General features: G+C 43.0%; 1 long non-coding RNA gene across 1 annotated transcript; it reads right to left on the bottom strand.

Moving 5' to 3' along the window:
* Positions 1-1500: 1500 nt before the first annotated feature.
* On the bottom strand, positions 1501-14671 carry LOC123599669. Its single transcript, XR_006713255.1, has 3 exons — positions 14557-14671; positions 5686-5689; positions 1501-1512 (listed from the first exon to the last, which is right to left on the bottom strand). It is a non-coding gene; the product is annotated as an uncharacterized LOC123599669 (long non-coding RNA).
* Between the last annotated feature and the right edge of the window lie 697 nt (positions 14672-15368).

Raw genomic sequence — 15368 nt, 5'->3', positions numbered from 1 at the left:
CTCACATGGAGGAAAGATACAGGGCTCCTGGCACATGACGAGGTTGTATTTACACACATATTCCACCGCGAACTATGTCACAATTACGAATAACACGAAGCGGTTCACATGAGGCTTTGATACAATTTTCAATTCGCTGCTCACCAGGGCAAGGGTGAGACTCTTCTGTGACAAGTGGGTAGGGGCAATGTGTCTCCCAAGTGTTTCGCTGACCTGATGTGTCGTTTGGCAAGGAAAGGATTATACATATGATAAAGTTGTCTGGAAAATGTCGGGGCGAAACGGAGTGAAACACGGTTCCCTGTGGCAAAATTCTCTTTGTTCATTACAAATCTGTGGACTTGGCCACCAGACCCTCCGGCAAAGATCGTCGTTGAAAATTAGCGTGTGCTGAACAGGGTCGGGGAATGCTGGGTCACACGATTCCAAGGGTCCCCTTTGACGCTTACAACCCACAGGTGGCATAGAAGAGGAAGCCACACAACTGCCCCCGTTTAGGCAGCAGGATGATAGATGGGTGTCTGAAAAATTGCAAACACCTATTGACATACTAAAACATTAAATGTAAAAAAAAAAAAAATCCATACCTACCAGTCACAAAATAATTGCCTCTCCAGAGAACACAAGGGCGGCGGGGGGGGGGGGGGTGGGCAGCAAGAAACTGGTTTGACGTGTCCTCAAGAATCTAAATACAAATCGGCCCGACTCAGTCTACAAACGACAAAAAGAAATTGCACTACCCTTAGCCAAAAAAGACCCCTTTTCGATAGATAGCAAGTCTCGTTGAAGGAGAAAATAATCATGGTGACCTGTGATTTCTGTGTCCTGAGCCTCAGGAAATCATACATGATAACACCAGCAGTGATCGGACCCCAGAGAGTTAGGGGGCTGCCCCTCAGAAGAGCCCAGACAGCACCATTTCACCTACAGAAGCAAGACCTTTGGGATTCCAGGGAAGCCAGATAAGGGAGGCGAGAATGGGCACCCATGAGAATCCCTTTTACTTTCCTCCTTTTTTTCTTTTTCTTGTCCATCTTTCCTTTCTCTTTAGAGGCAAGGATTTGGAAAACTCAGAATCCCCGTCAAGAAAAGGTGACAAGTCAGGATCACCACATGGCAAATTCAGTACAAATAACAGTGAGAGAAGACAGTTTGAATGAAGCTAGAGTCCCCGGAAGGTTCATTTGAATTTAGGGAAGAAAAGAAAAGTGCAGACCTCATTTTGCCAGGGAGACGAAGATATTAGGGCTAGCTTAAAAATAGGCAAAGCACTTCATTTTGCAGAGCCTCTGATCTCTTCTTTACCTTATCATGTGAACACGTGGCAGAAAGTCGACACTGGTATGACTTAAATATGAAATCATATTTTACTGTAAGGGAGAAAAGCTATTTGCTGCCAAGGACATTTAATGTCAATCTCAAAGCAGTAATTAGCATCATACTTATAGCTGAGATGTTCTAGGAAGACCCATTAAAGAGAAGACCAGAAAAGGGTTCACACTGTCACAACCCCTCTTCAACACGGTCCTAGTAAAGGACTGGTATCCAACATATCCAAAGAACTCTTAAAACTCAACAATAAGAAAGCAAACAATCTGACACACACGCACACAAAAACAAAAACAAAAAAACAAACAAAAAAAAACCGCATCAAAGACTTTAACAGACACCTCACCAGAAAGTATACGAGAGCTCTGGATTTTCTCTTCAATATTTCTGCGACCCTAAAGCTGCTCTAAAAAAATAAAGCCTTTTGTAAAGCAGCTTGTGAGATGTAATTAAATGAGTGTGAACGAATTCTTAACCTCCTTCTTTCTTTCCAGTTTAAAAAAAAAAATCTTTTTAAGTCTGCTTATTTATTTTGAGAGAGACAGAGAGAACGTGACGGGGGGAAGGGCCGGGGCGGGGGCGAGGGGAGAGGATCCCAAAGGGGCTCGAGGCCATCGGAGCACAGCCTGGCGTGGGTCTTGAATCCACAAAACCATGAGACCGTGACCTGAGCCGTTATCGAGAACTGGATGTTCAACCAACTAAGCCACCCACGTGCCCCCTTCCTTATTTTTAAAAAATTTTGTTTACTTATTTTAAGTAAGCTCTACCCTCAACCTGGGGCTCAAACTGACGACCCCGAGACCAAAAGTCACATGCCCTTCTGAGACAGCCACGTGCCCCTATTAACCTCGTTATTAATGGCAATACCTAGAAGGAGAAAGAGCCACTGTATGTATGTGTCTACACATGTGCGTATGTATATATAATTGTGTATATTATGTATATATGTACAATATATCTATAGCACATGCCCAGGAATAAACTTATCAAAACAATGTGAGATTCCATTCAAGAAAAACAAAAATAGACTATAAAGGACATCTAAAGATAAACAGGATGGGGGCACCTCGGGACTCAGTCGGTTAAGTGTCTGACTTCAGCTCAGGTCATGATCTCACAGTTCATGGGTTCGAAACCCGCTTCAGGCTCTGTGCTGACAGCTCAGAGCCTGGAGACTGCTTCGGATTCTGTGTCTCCCTCTCTCTCTGTCCCTCCCCCGCTCACGCCCTGTCTCTCTCTGTCTCTCAAAAGTGAATAAAAATGTTGTAAAAATTAAAAAAAAAACTGGAGAGGTTTAGAGAATGTTGTCATGTTCCTGGAGGAAAAACTTATCAGTTGCAAATATGACATTTTGGCCCCAAATTAACTACAGGTTCAATGAAAGTCCACGAACTTTCTAATGGATTTTTTTTCTAAGATTGAATGACAATTCCAAAGATAATCTGAAGAAAATAAATAGGTAGGTGTACTCATTTCTTCTAAAGATGAGTGATGATGAAGGCTTTAACACACACGATAAACCTACAGTAATTAAAAAATAAACACATCTAAATGAAGGAAACTGTTCCGACAGAAGACGCAGAAGGCTTCGCATGAAAATGGTGATATAATACATTCGTGGGGAAAGAGTCATTTGGTAAATAGTACTGAGAGCATGGTTAGCTGTAGGAAATCAAATAGCGATGTCTTGATTAAGGAGATAATAGGGAACCCATTACACAGCTTTCTGGCCCTGCTGAAAACAGCTGACCAGTATCTAGTTAAGGGTATTTAGGGGTTGGGTCCCGCCTGTGCTCATGAATTCCTTAGACCGTGTTATCCATGGAATATCTTATCTTGTTCTCCACCCTGCTTTCCGCATCTGCTTGTTCGTAGTCTTGGGAACACCTCGCTTTTTTGCGCGCTTTCTATATGTTCTTACCGGCACGTAGTCGCTGACGTATTGCGCAATGTTTTCCCTAACGTATGCCTGATAAATACGGGAGCTTGAGAAGGAGACTTCCCCTAGCCTCCCTCTCACTTCTCTTGACTTGCACGGAGTCTTGAGTAATCCTCTCTGCCGCCCAACCCTCAGTTGGTGACCCTAACCTGATAGGATAACCTTGAGAGGAAAATTTTCAGGTGGCAGAATCGACAAGTTCAGAAGAAAGTGAAACTGTCCAGACCCCAGACAGTCCTTACCCAGATAAGGGACAGCAGTACCTGTTGGGGAGAGCTGCCAATGTGTCTAGTTTTCAGGAAGAGTATTGCTCTCCTCTTTCTTAACCACGGGCCAAAAAATGACAAAGGAACACGACTGTATTTAAAAACCTTACAGCAGCTTTTAAAAGGCGGCGCATTGTCCTGTTACAAAAGATCAGTTAAGTAAACTGTTAGGAACAACACGAGGTGCCCGTCCCTGGTTCCCCGACCACGGTACAGTTGACTTAGACCTATGGGAACCAGTGGGAAAAAATTTTAAGAAGAAAACATGACAAAGTAGAGAAGGTTCCCGCTTCCATTTTAATGACCTGGACTTTAGTCTGTACGACATTATGCTTGTTGTACGTATCTCCAGAGGGGGAACAAATTAAGAAGGAAAGCCTGACCCCCACCTCTCTTACGGCATCTCCTACAAAGGAGGATGACTTCTCTCCACCGCCCTTCCTGTCCCTATTCCTCCCGATCACTTAAAGCCAATACCTAGATGGGAAGGAAGCAAACCATCAATTATGCGGTGATGTTTACAAGAGGGATACGCTGCTGGGAGTTTCATGCATTCCCTGTCATTACCACTGCTGGACATCAGCCTAGGCACGAGTCCCTCCCGTTTACTGTCTTTGAGGAATCGAAACGAAGTGTTGCTGAGAATGGTGTCCAAAGCTCCTTTCCTAAGGGGAACGGTTATGAAATGACCCCTTGGGATTGGAAGGCATTAACAAAACCCACACTTTCCCTCGCTGAGCATGCTGTGTGCACTTGAGACTATCAAGAAGGTTGTGCCACACAGGCAATTCGTAATCGAGATTTGGGTATTCCGATAGGAGTAGATTGCAGCAGAGGACTTCTGGGCAAATTGATAATGAGGAAGGTGTTCAAGTTGTATTGCAGCACCTGGCCAAGACAACGCTAGTGTGGACTGCCAGGCCGTTCTCTCTGGCATCCGTACTCAAGGCAGAGGTATCACTGAGTTCATCAAGGCGTGCCAGAATATGGGAACTGAGATACATAAATCACTAATTCTTGTGGCTATTATGAGGCCATCTCTAGCCTCTCGTGCCTGCTTTAAATGTGGAAAACCAGGGCGCATACAAAAGGACTGTCACCAATGAACAAGGGGACAAACCAATAAGGATGGTCCCAGAAGTGGAGAAGGAAAACATTGGGCAGATCAACACGCATCTAAATTTGATAAGGAAGGACGACCCCTCTCCGGAAATGAGGAAAAGGGCATCAGCTCCCACGCCCCCAATCCCAAGTGGTGGGAAAACACTATTCCTCAGGTTTTCTTAAACCAGGTCAAGGATGGGTTACAGACTTGGGGGCAGCCACCACAGGAAGTGCAGGATTGGATTTATGCACCACCTCGGAATTTATTTGAAAGGAACAAGATCGTGTGTATGCAACACCCACTGGGATATAGGGTTCCTTACCTCCCAATACAGTGGAGATTTTTTCTAAGAAGGTCCAGCCCAAGAAGGAAGGGAATTTTTGTACTATGTGGAGTCATCGACTCAGATTTTCCCGGGGAAATTCACCTTATGCTAAAGGTTAATGGGTTACAAATTACCCCGTCTGGAACACGATTAGCACAACTACTCCTCATCCCTCTGAAAGTTCCGGACGCTTTCACACAACAAAGGGGAAATAAAAGATTTGGCGGCATGGGATCCAAGGAATTATATTGGACTCAGATCGTTCATCTGAGGAGCCTTTTTAAACTATTACTGTGAACGGAAAGCGATTGACAGGGCCAATTGGTACTGGAGCAAATCTCTGTTCTTGCTTCCCATGAATGTCATAAAGAGTCAGAAAAAGACCTAGCCTCTTAGCTGTTACCGGAGTGGCACCGGAGGCCCCAACACTCCATTACAAAGCAAAAGGCTCCCCAGGTGTGTTGGGCCAGAAGGACAAACAGGTTACCTCCAACTCTTTATTCTTCCTGTCCCTATGTCTTTATAGGGAGGGGACTTACTTAAACAATGGAAAGTAGTCATTCAGTCTTTGTAATAGGGCCACTGTTACAATTCTTCCCCTTCCCCTGCCATGGAAGTCTTCCATGCCTATTTGGATTGAACAGTGGCTCCTAAAAGGGGAGCAATGAAAACAAGCTAAAAATCTGGTTTCATAAGCCGGTCATATCGAACCTTCCACCAGTCTTTGGAACACACCCATTTTTACAATTCCTAAAACATCAGGTAAATGGAGATTGTAACATGACCTCAGGACTATCAAGGCCATTATCCACCCTTTGGGGGTAATACAGCCAGGCTTGCCCAACCCTGCCCAACCCACGTGGCCTATTATAGTCATAGATCTTAAGGACTGATTTTTTACTATACTTTAGCCAAAAAAAGGTAAAGAACATTTTGCCTTTTCTCTACCTGTGACTAACAAGCAAGAGCCTTTGTCTAGATATCAATGGAAAGTATTACCTCAAGGAATGGTGAATGGCCCAACCGTATGTCAATATTTCATTCAAAAAGCCTTACTGCCCACTCCTAAAAAAATTCCATCCTGTCTAATTTATCATTATATGGATGATATTTTTCTTGCTGCTCCTACACAGACCTTACTTTTCACGATAGATCAACATTTACAACTTTCCACAAAAGACCATGGGCTTCAAATAGCTCCTGAAAAGGTTCAAATGCAGGAGCCTTGGCAATATCTAGGACATATAGCCTTTGCTCGGACAATATGGCCTCAACGCATCTCCTTAGATACTACTCGATACCTACCTTAAGTGATTTTCAAAAAATTTTAGGGGCTATTAATTAGATTCATCCCACTTTGGGAATTACTATGGGACAACTTTGTGATTTATTTACTAGCTTAAAAGGAGACACTGCTTTAGACTCTCCTCATAGGTTAAGCCCTAAAGCAGAAAAAGAATTATTATTGAACAGGCATTTAAAAACAGGCAACTGCATCACCAACGGTTGGGTTACCCTGTTTATCTGTTTCTATTTCCTACCCTCCATAGGCCCACCAGACTTCTTGGCCAACTTATAAAGAAACCAATGTTTAGAATGGTTTCGATGAAGGAGCGTGAGGCAAACTGAGGACCAAAGTCCAAGCTAGCACAGCCTGCTTCCGGGTGGGACATGTATGATATTCCTTGGACACTCCCAGCTACCCCAAAACAGGGAAGGACAAAAAAAAAAACAAATGGTTAAACTGATAAGAGTCTCTACCAATTTACCAGAAAAAGGCCATCCCATTACAGCCTAACGTCGAAGCAACTCTCTACTGTCTTAGTGTCAATGCTTTGCTAGAGGGAAAAACGACCTCAGCCTGACAATAGCTAGGCCTCCAGTAAGTCTTTGAAAGTCCCTTTGGAAACTCTCTCTTGCCTTTGACTCCGTAAAAGGGTCGCTCCTCACACCTGCAGTCAGCTCTTCCTGCCTACAAGTCCTGTCCCCCTGCTTTAACACAATCACCTTTTTGCCCCAAAGACGTCTTCAAGAATTCGCCGGCTCCAGATCCCACAAACCCCACCGTCATCTCCAAACCTCATCCTTTGGTGACCAAAGGTGGGGCTTCCGGTCTTTTCCTCTGGACTCTGAGCCGGTGCAAATTTGGAAAGTAGACTTTCTGTTTTCCTCCTTTACTCTCATTTCAGGAGCTTTTCAAGAAGTATGGTCTGATTGGAACACTTTCACGTCGATCGCTCAGGCTGTGATCCTCTAGCTTGTGGCTACTTCATGGGGAGGAGGAAGTCTGGCTTTTGGCTGGAAGCTAGTACACTGCCCGGAATGGTAATAAGATCCAGGAACTTGATGCCTTTTCCTGTCCTGATATAAAGTTGTCTGTCGTGGGCACGGGATAGCCACCTAAGTCCCCAGGACGGCCACCAGTCAATCTTAAGACTCCTGTGTGAGGGTTTCCTCCTCATTCCCCCTCCACAATTCTGGTCTAGCCACTTCTGGCCAAGGGATCTCCACTGGGAGCCAGCCGAAACCAGCACCCAAATGAATTAAAACCCAACTGGGGGAGGGGGGCGTTTCCTAGGGAAGTTGGCTGTAAAGACTATATGTGTTGGAATGTGGCTTAGGCCATGATGGATTTTCGTCTCTACTATTTCCTGTCAATGGCCTCTACTGACTACTACTTAAATTACAAAATTGGGCAATTCCCCCCTTGTAACTTTCCCAGTGTTTTCCATGGGTTAAAAATGGTGGTTCCTTGGCTTTCTCAGCAAGGCAAACTCAGTCCATATGCCAGGCACCCATTTGTAGCCTAGGATGCAATGGGGAAGTGGGGAGACGCTAGCATCGGTCCTTTGGGAGCCCTTAGTCATTTGGGCGCTCTGATTTCTTTTGAGGGACGCCTAGGGTCTCTTTGACACCAGAAACCTCTGACATAACCTGAGCAGGGGATGCCACCCAGGAGTCCCGGAGGATTCTTGGGGTAATGGTCTCTCTGTCTCTCTCTCTCTCTCTCTCTCTCTCTCTCTTTCTCTCTAGGAGGAGCACAGAAGCTTCTCTTTGGTCCCCAAGGACTCTCCCTTGAGATGCTTTTTTGACCCATTGGAAACTATTTGGATTGCAAAATTTAAGAAAGGACTGATCCCTATAACACTGCATGGCCTTTAATAGGATCTAGCGGGAAGATCTCTTCCGCAGGAAAAAGGGCAAACAGATGGAGGTACCCTGGGTCCAGGCCTTCCTGGCTCTAGATCAGGACCCAGAACTAAGGGCCTCTTGCAGAAGGTGTTTGCTTGAATGTGTTTAGCAGGTAAACTCCCTCCTGACATTGGACATCTAAACAGGCCTCCTCTTGATAGAACCCAGTCTCTGGAGGAAACACAGGCCATCCCTAATGAAGGATTGCTCATTTCCACTCTTTCTGTTCCTCCTCAGATAGATGTGAGGGCTTCTCCCTCATTCATTTCCTGGGTTAAGGGCTATAATTAAAACCGACTGTGGGTAGTCTATCTCAGGATAGGGACTTGAAGGGATATTCCCAAGCAGCTGCTGAAACTCCAGTTGTTTTTGGAGAAATTCCTTATCTTCTCTGGCCTGACATGGACTGGCTAATTCCACTAGCTGGTGGGAAAAACAGAAACAAAAAAAAAAAAAACCCAAAAAACAAAAACCTGGTGTCTGCTCATCTGTCTGAGTTGACAGGCTTTAGGACCAGGAAACGTCTCTCTCTGCCCTCTGGGCTTTTTACTCCCTTCTGGCTTCTTGGCCAAACCTCACCTCCTGAACCTTCCCCTCCCCCTCCTCCTGGTGCCTGAGGCACCATCAGGTCCTCCTCCCACCCTCAAGGTGAAGAGAGAAGAGCACCTCCTTGGACCGCCCACTTCAGATTCCCCAGCTGGTGTCCCGGGTAAAAACCAACAATGGGGAACAAATTGACTTTTAAATGGATGCAGGTGAAACACATTCAGTATTTAAACTAATTGAAATTTTGGTTTGAGAGAGACCTATCTTTAGAGTTATCAGCATTAAATATGAAGCTTCTATTCTACCAAGGTTCACCGAAGGTCGAATAAGCTCATGTGATCTCTGTTGCAATTTGCTGACAAAAAGATGACTTAACATAATGGTTAAGTTTGCACGTCTCAAAGTTTTCATGGATAATTGTAACGGAATGCTAAAGTATTGCTTACTGAACGTAAGTTTGTACTTGTGACTTCTTCCTGCAGAGAAACTAAGGCTATTTGGGTCTGTCGGTGAACATGCTTTGTGCTTAACTGGTTCATGAATTTGCCCTCCAAAGAATTCTGATGGAACAGACAGTTCACAATTGGTTACTACTTAGTTTTCACTGGAGACTGAGGTTTCTAAGAGTTAAAATTCTGCTAAATGTAATTAAGACTGATGGGACATTAGGGAAACAACTTTGTATGGAAAAGTAGGAGATGTGTCAAAAAGATATAAGGAATGGAAATATATATTCTTGTTGAAGGTAAAAAAGGTATTTTGTCCTAAATGAGATTGGTTGTTTGGAGAGAAATGGCTTGGGACAAAATTTGAATGCAGAGGAAAGTTGTAGAAGTTTCATGAAGGGAAATCTTTGGAAAGGAATCTTACATGTGGTTAACATGGACTAAGGTTGCAATGAATGGTGGTTGTTGTTTTTTTTTATTTTATTTTTTTTAAATTTGCATCCAGGGGCGCCTGGGTGGCGCAGTCGGTTAAGCGTCCGACTTCAGCCAGGTCACGATCTCGCGGTCCGGGAGTTCGAGCCCCGCGTCAGGCTCTGGGCTGATGGCTCAGAGCCTGGAGCCTGTTTCCGATTCTGTGTCTCCCTCTCTCTCTGCCCCTCCCCCGTTCATGCTCTGTCTCTCTCTGTCCCAAAAATAAATAAACGTTGAAAAAAAAAAAAAATTAAAAAAAAAAAAAATAAATAAATTTGCATCCAAATTAGCATATAGTGCAACAGTGATTTCAGGAGTAGATTCCTCAGTGTCCCTTACCCACTTAGCCCATCCCCCCTCTCCAGTAACCCTCAGTTTGTTCTCCATATTTATGAGTCTCTTATGCTTTCTCCCCCTCCCTGTTTTTGTATTATTTTTGTTTCCCTTCCCTTATGTTCATCTGTTTTGTCTCTTAAAGTCCTCATATAAGTGAAGTCATATGATATTTGTCTTTCTCTGACTCACTAATTTCACTTAGCAAAATACCCTCGAGTTCCATACACGTAGTTGCCAATGGCAAGATTTCATTCTTTCTGATTGCTGAGTAATACTCCATTGTGTATATATATATATATATATATATATATATATATATATATACCACATCTTCTTTATCCGTTCATCCATCGATGGACATTTGGGCTCTTTCCTTACTTTGGCTATTGTCGATAGTGCTGCTCTAAACATCGGGGTGCATGTGCCCCTTCGAAACAGCACACCTGTATCCCTTGGATAAATACCTAGTAGTGCAATTGCTGGGTCGTAGGGTAGTTCTATTTTTAGTTTTTTGAGGAACCTCCATCCTGTTTTCCAGAGTGGCTGCACCAGCTTGCATTCCCAGCAATGAATGGTTTTCAAAAGTACACTGGTATAAAGTTGAAATTTTGCTTTTCTCTGTTCAAAAGATTTAAGTTTTCTTGGATTGTTGGTCTGCTCTTGATAAGAAAATGTAAACAAAGGTTTTTCTCTCTTTTGTCTGCCGGAAAACCAAGGTTTATGTTTTGTCTTTATCAGGTCTTTGATTACTTAGTTAAAACTTCTCAATGTTAAAGGAGATTTGCTTTGCTAACAACTATATAACCCTATATATTTGCCTTTGGAATCTCTTATTGCCAACTTGGTTAAATAATTTAAAGTTTTAAGATTTGTAACAATCCATAATCCTATTTAGGAAGCACTCTATAACTTTCTAAGGTTTTAACAAATTTTCCCAGGATTTAAGTTGTAAATGGAGTCTGTGAGCAACTAGGCCTTTTATTATTATTATTTTTTAATGTTTTTATTTTATTTTTGAGAGAGAGAAAGATAGACAGCATGAATGGGGGAGGGACAGAGAGAGAGGGACACACAGATTCCAAAGCAGGCTCCAGGCTCTGAGCTGCCAGCACAGAGCCCCATGCAGGGCTTGAACCCACAAACTGCGAGATCATGATCTGAGTCAAAGTTGGATGTTCAACTGCCTGAGCCACCCAGGGGCCCATAGGCCTTTTTATTTGATATGTTTATGTTACTCTAGAAACACTGTCAAACAGGGACACCTGGGTGGCACAGTTGGTTGGGCGTCTGACTTCGGCTCAGGTCGTGATCTCACGATTCGTTGGTTCGAGCCCCACATCGGGCTCTGTGCTGACAGCTCGAAGTCTAGAGCCTGCTTTGGATTCTGTGTCTCCCTCTCTCTCTGTCTCTGTCTCTCTCTCTCTCTCAAAAATAAATAAACATTAAAGAAAATTAAAAAAAAAAGGAAACACTGTCAAACAAATAATGATAAACCTTAGGTTGTATTGCTTAGGTAAATGCTCTAACTGCTCAAATATAAGTGCAATTCCTGAAGTTTTCATATGTTTTGGTAATAAGGTCATCACCCGATACTCCGATTGTCAAAGTGATGTGTCCAAGAAGTAACTGGAACACCTTGTCAACTGCGTCATAATGAACTCATGGGACCGTTAGCCATGTCCGTTTTTGAGTTTTGTTGTTTGTACTTAATTGTTCTGATGCTCTTACATCATCTGAAGGTGCTTCATCTTCTAAGAGATTCACCAAAAGGACTTTTAGGACAAATACAGGTATTTGACATCTGTAAGATTAATACTAAAATGGGTAAACATTTCCAGAACTAAAAAGCTGCATTCAAACGGAACAAGAATTGGGAACGTGGGACAAAATGAACTGAGGAAGAGTATCGTCTCTGTGACTCTTGTGTTAAAGTGTTGCTGGTTCTCTAATGTTTGCTCTTCCAGATTAAGGAAACATTCTCTTAAGATGTCCCTGATACACAAAAATAGGATAAACTATTCATTTGCCAAGAAACTTTAAAGTTTCTCTCTCCCTAAACCCTCTAAAATTCAAAAACTCTCAGTAAGTGTTCTTTTTTTTTTTTTTTTTTTTTTTCAGGGCAGTTATACTTATCAGCATAAGTTCAATAAGAATCTGCTCTTCCCATAACAGGACACCATTGGAAACATTGGTTATTTTACAAGGCTTTGTCTGGAATGTCATCTTTGAGAGGCCCGCATGGACTCAGGTATGACCATACAGCTCTATGGAACTAAGGTTGACTTTATGTAACATGAAGTCAGTAGAACCCCTTGGAACTGTTGGCCTGATACCTTGCTTACCGAGTTCCCAGCAGCCTCACCAGGTGATAAAGAAGGTCACTTCCTGGCAGGTGCAGGAACCTCAGGACATCTTGGGGACCCCGTCAAGAGGAATTCACCCAAATCTACAGGTATTGCGGGCATGTCTGATGGCAAGCATTGGCTTGGCTTCTGGACTGGAGAGGCTCCTGAAAGTTCGATCTAGGTTCCTTATAAAAAGTTCCAGCAAAGCAAATTTTAAAAGATCTATATGACCAACCGCTATTCTTGCTGAGCTTATGTAAACGATGAAGCCAAGGTAAAATTGGACTTATTCTACCAAGGAATTAGTTTTGATTTGGCGATCGCTGAAAATGCGGGTTTTTAGAAAAAGATTATATTTCAATAACGTACCTTTATAGATGTTGTATTCTAGTTCTAATCGTCTTTAAATGTTAGTTGTTTGCCCAAACTAGACAACTTGAGGTAAACTTAAGCGATGCTGTCACAATATCACAGGTATGGACAACCTTCTTGCTTGTTATTCTGTGGTGATAGTAACAAACCCCATGGGTATAGATTATAGATTATTTGAACACCTGGAAAATGGGATGGGCTCTCCCAACAATTATATACAAAAAGTCTTTTCTCACTGTAAACCTATAAGTAGATAAAGACTATGGTGCTTTATTAAATTATTCACTTGAGGTCGGGTTAATTCATAAGTCTCTAAACGTGCAAACCATTTCGTCCCTAAACCTCATCTGACAGTTACCAGAAACCCACCCATATAAACCCAGGAGACGTGGTTTATTTAAAGGATTGAAAGTCTAATACAACAGGGGATTTAACTCCAAAATGGAAGGGCCCCTACAGGGTCATATTAGGTACCCCTACTGCAATAAAGTTAGAGGGGCATTCTTCATGGGCTCCGATATCTAAAATAAAACCTGTTCCCCCTTCTGGAAACCAGTGAGCAAATTAATATGCCCTCTCATTCCCGTGAGCCTCGAACTTCTCTTATGTTGGTTGTACCTTTTTCTTTCATTCTCCTTTCCCCGATTTCTACTACCAAGTCCTTCTTACAATGGGCCATTCAAAAGGATCACCACGGACAGTTGAGTTACAAATCAGTAAGACCAATCTAATTCCTGCTGCCTGTTCCCACTCTCATCTGAGGAGGCTCCAAGCCTGACATCTAAATATCTCACTGGCAGCACTGGGAGACACGGGGTTTGTAATTTGCCCTAACCATTAACCTCTATTTTTCTTACTTCTATAAACGTACCTCTCATTAACTACCTGATTGCCTACTAAATAAAACACAGCGGAGGCCTTAAATGACTCTCAAAATAACATTATATAACAAATACTGAGATAACTCGAATGCATAACACAGTTCCACAAAATAGAATGGCTTTAGACGTTTTAACTGCTGCACCAGGTGGGACGTCCGCTCTCCTAAGAACAAAATGCTGTGCATACGTTCCGGATGACCCCACAGATATTTCTGCATTTCCAACGGACATGAATACTCAAATTGACACTTTTAACCATCCCTCTTTCCCTTAATGACTAAACTCTTGGACTGGAGGATTTTTGTCAGCTACCAAAGGACTTTTATTTGGGCTAATCTTTCTAGTTCTGCTACTTATGTTTTGCCATTTCCTCCCACGTCTCTGCCTGGTGCCAAGACCCCATCGCTACAACAGCTTCTCAGCCACAGATGATCCTTACCTACAGAGATACTCGCTTACCGTCCACATTAGATTCAGCTGCCTCTGCCTTTTGGAACTCCCCTATACCTTCCCCAGTTGATCAACATTGACCCATAGGTAGGGACGTCTCTACACCCCTACTCTGCAGGAAGAAGCTACAGAAAATGATACCTTCCACCTCCAACAACCTTAAATATTTAAGGGTCAAAATTGTTCAGGGAGGATACGATGAGGGAGCAAGAGGCAAGCTGAGGGCAAAGTACAAGCTAGCACACGCCCCCTCCTAGGTGGGACAAGTACGATATTCCTTGGACACTCCCAGCTACCCCAAAGCCAGAAAGGACAAAAAACAAATGGTGAAACTGGTAAGTCTCCGCATGTTTACCAGAAGAAGGCAATCCTATCAATGGTCTAAAGTCCAGGAACTCCCTACTGTCTTAATGTTAATGCTTTGCTAGAGGGAAAAACACCCTTAGCTTGACAATAGCTAGGCTAGGCTTTCAGTAAGCATGTGAAAGTCTCTTTGGAAACTCCCTTTTGACTTTGACTCCATAAAAGGGTCACTCCCCACACTTGCAACGCAGCTCTTCCTGCCCTCGGGTCCTGTCCCCGTGCTTTAATAAAATCACCTTTTTTGCACCAAAGACGTCTTCAAGAATTCTTTCTTGGCCACTGGCTCTGAACGCCCCCATCACCCTAAGACCTCATCAGCTTTTTCTTTCCCACTCATTTAAGAAAACCCTCACTCCCTATATACAACAAATTACAGAATTATTATTTAAGGGCAGATATCCGTTGCCAACAACTAACAGGATATGATCCTGATTTAATATACCCTGGGGAATCCTATGAATGCTTTCAATGGATTCTTAATCTGGTGAACTGCAAAGTGCTATGGCAGACTTTGTTGGCCAATTGATATACTTTCTGCCATCAGACAAATTGTTACCTCTTTAAAACATAACTTCACCCCCCCCCCCCCAATTCTCCACAGCCAATTTCACAAGCAGTCACTGTTTTCTAGATGAATCAGGAAAAACTACTAGATTTGCCATTGCTTGGTTGACCAATGATGGCCTACAGGAATCTCCAAAGAACAAACATCTACTCAAAGAGCAGAATTAGCTTGCCAACAATTTCTAAGCCAACCTATTAATATTGGAGCAGATTCTCAATATGCAATTTGTGTGATACAAAATATAGACCAGGCCTCCATTCGGGAATTAAAGGATACCTTTCTGTCGTTATTTTTAACTTTACAAGCCTTACTCGGTAAACAAACACACCCTCTTTTTGTCACTCACATAAGATCACCTTTAACAGAAGGAAGCAAGGTTGCAGACCATGGCTCTCAAAACTGCTCAATCATCTCACGACTTTTTTCATCAACAT

The sequence above is a fragment of the Leopardus geoffroyi genome, chromosome C1 (assembly GCF_018350155.1).
Source record: "Leopardus geoffroyi isolate Oge1 chromosome C1, O.geoffroyi_Oge1_pat1.0, whole genome shotgun sequence".
NCBI classification, from domain to species: domain Eukaryota; kingdom Metazoa; phylum Chordata; class Mammalia; order Carnivora; family Felidae; genus Leopardus; species Leopardus geoffroyi.
This window is presented reverse-complemented; position numbering and strand designations above follow the sequence as displayed.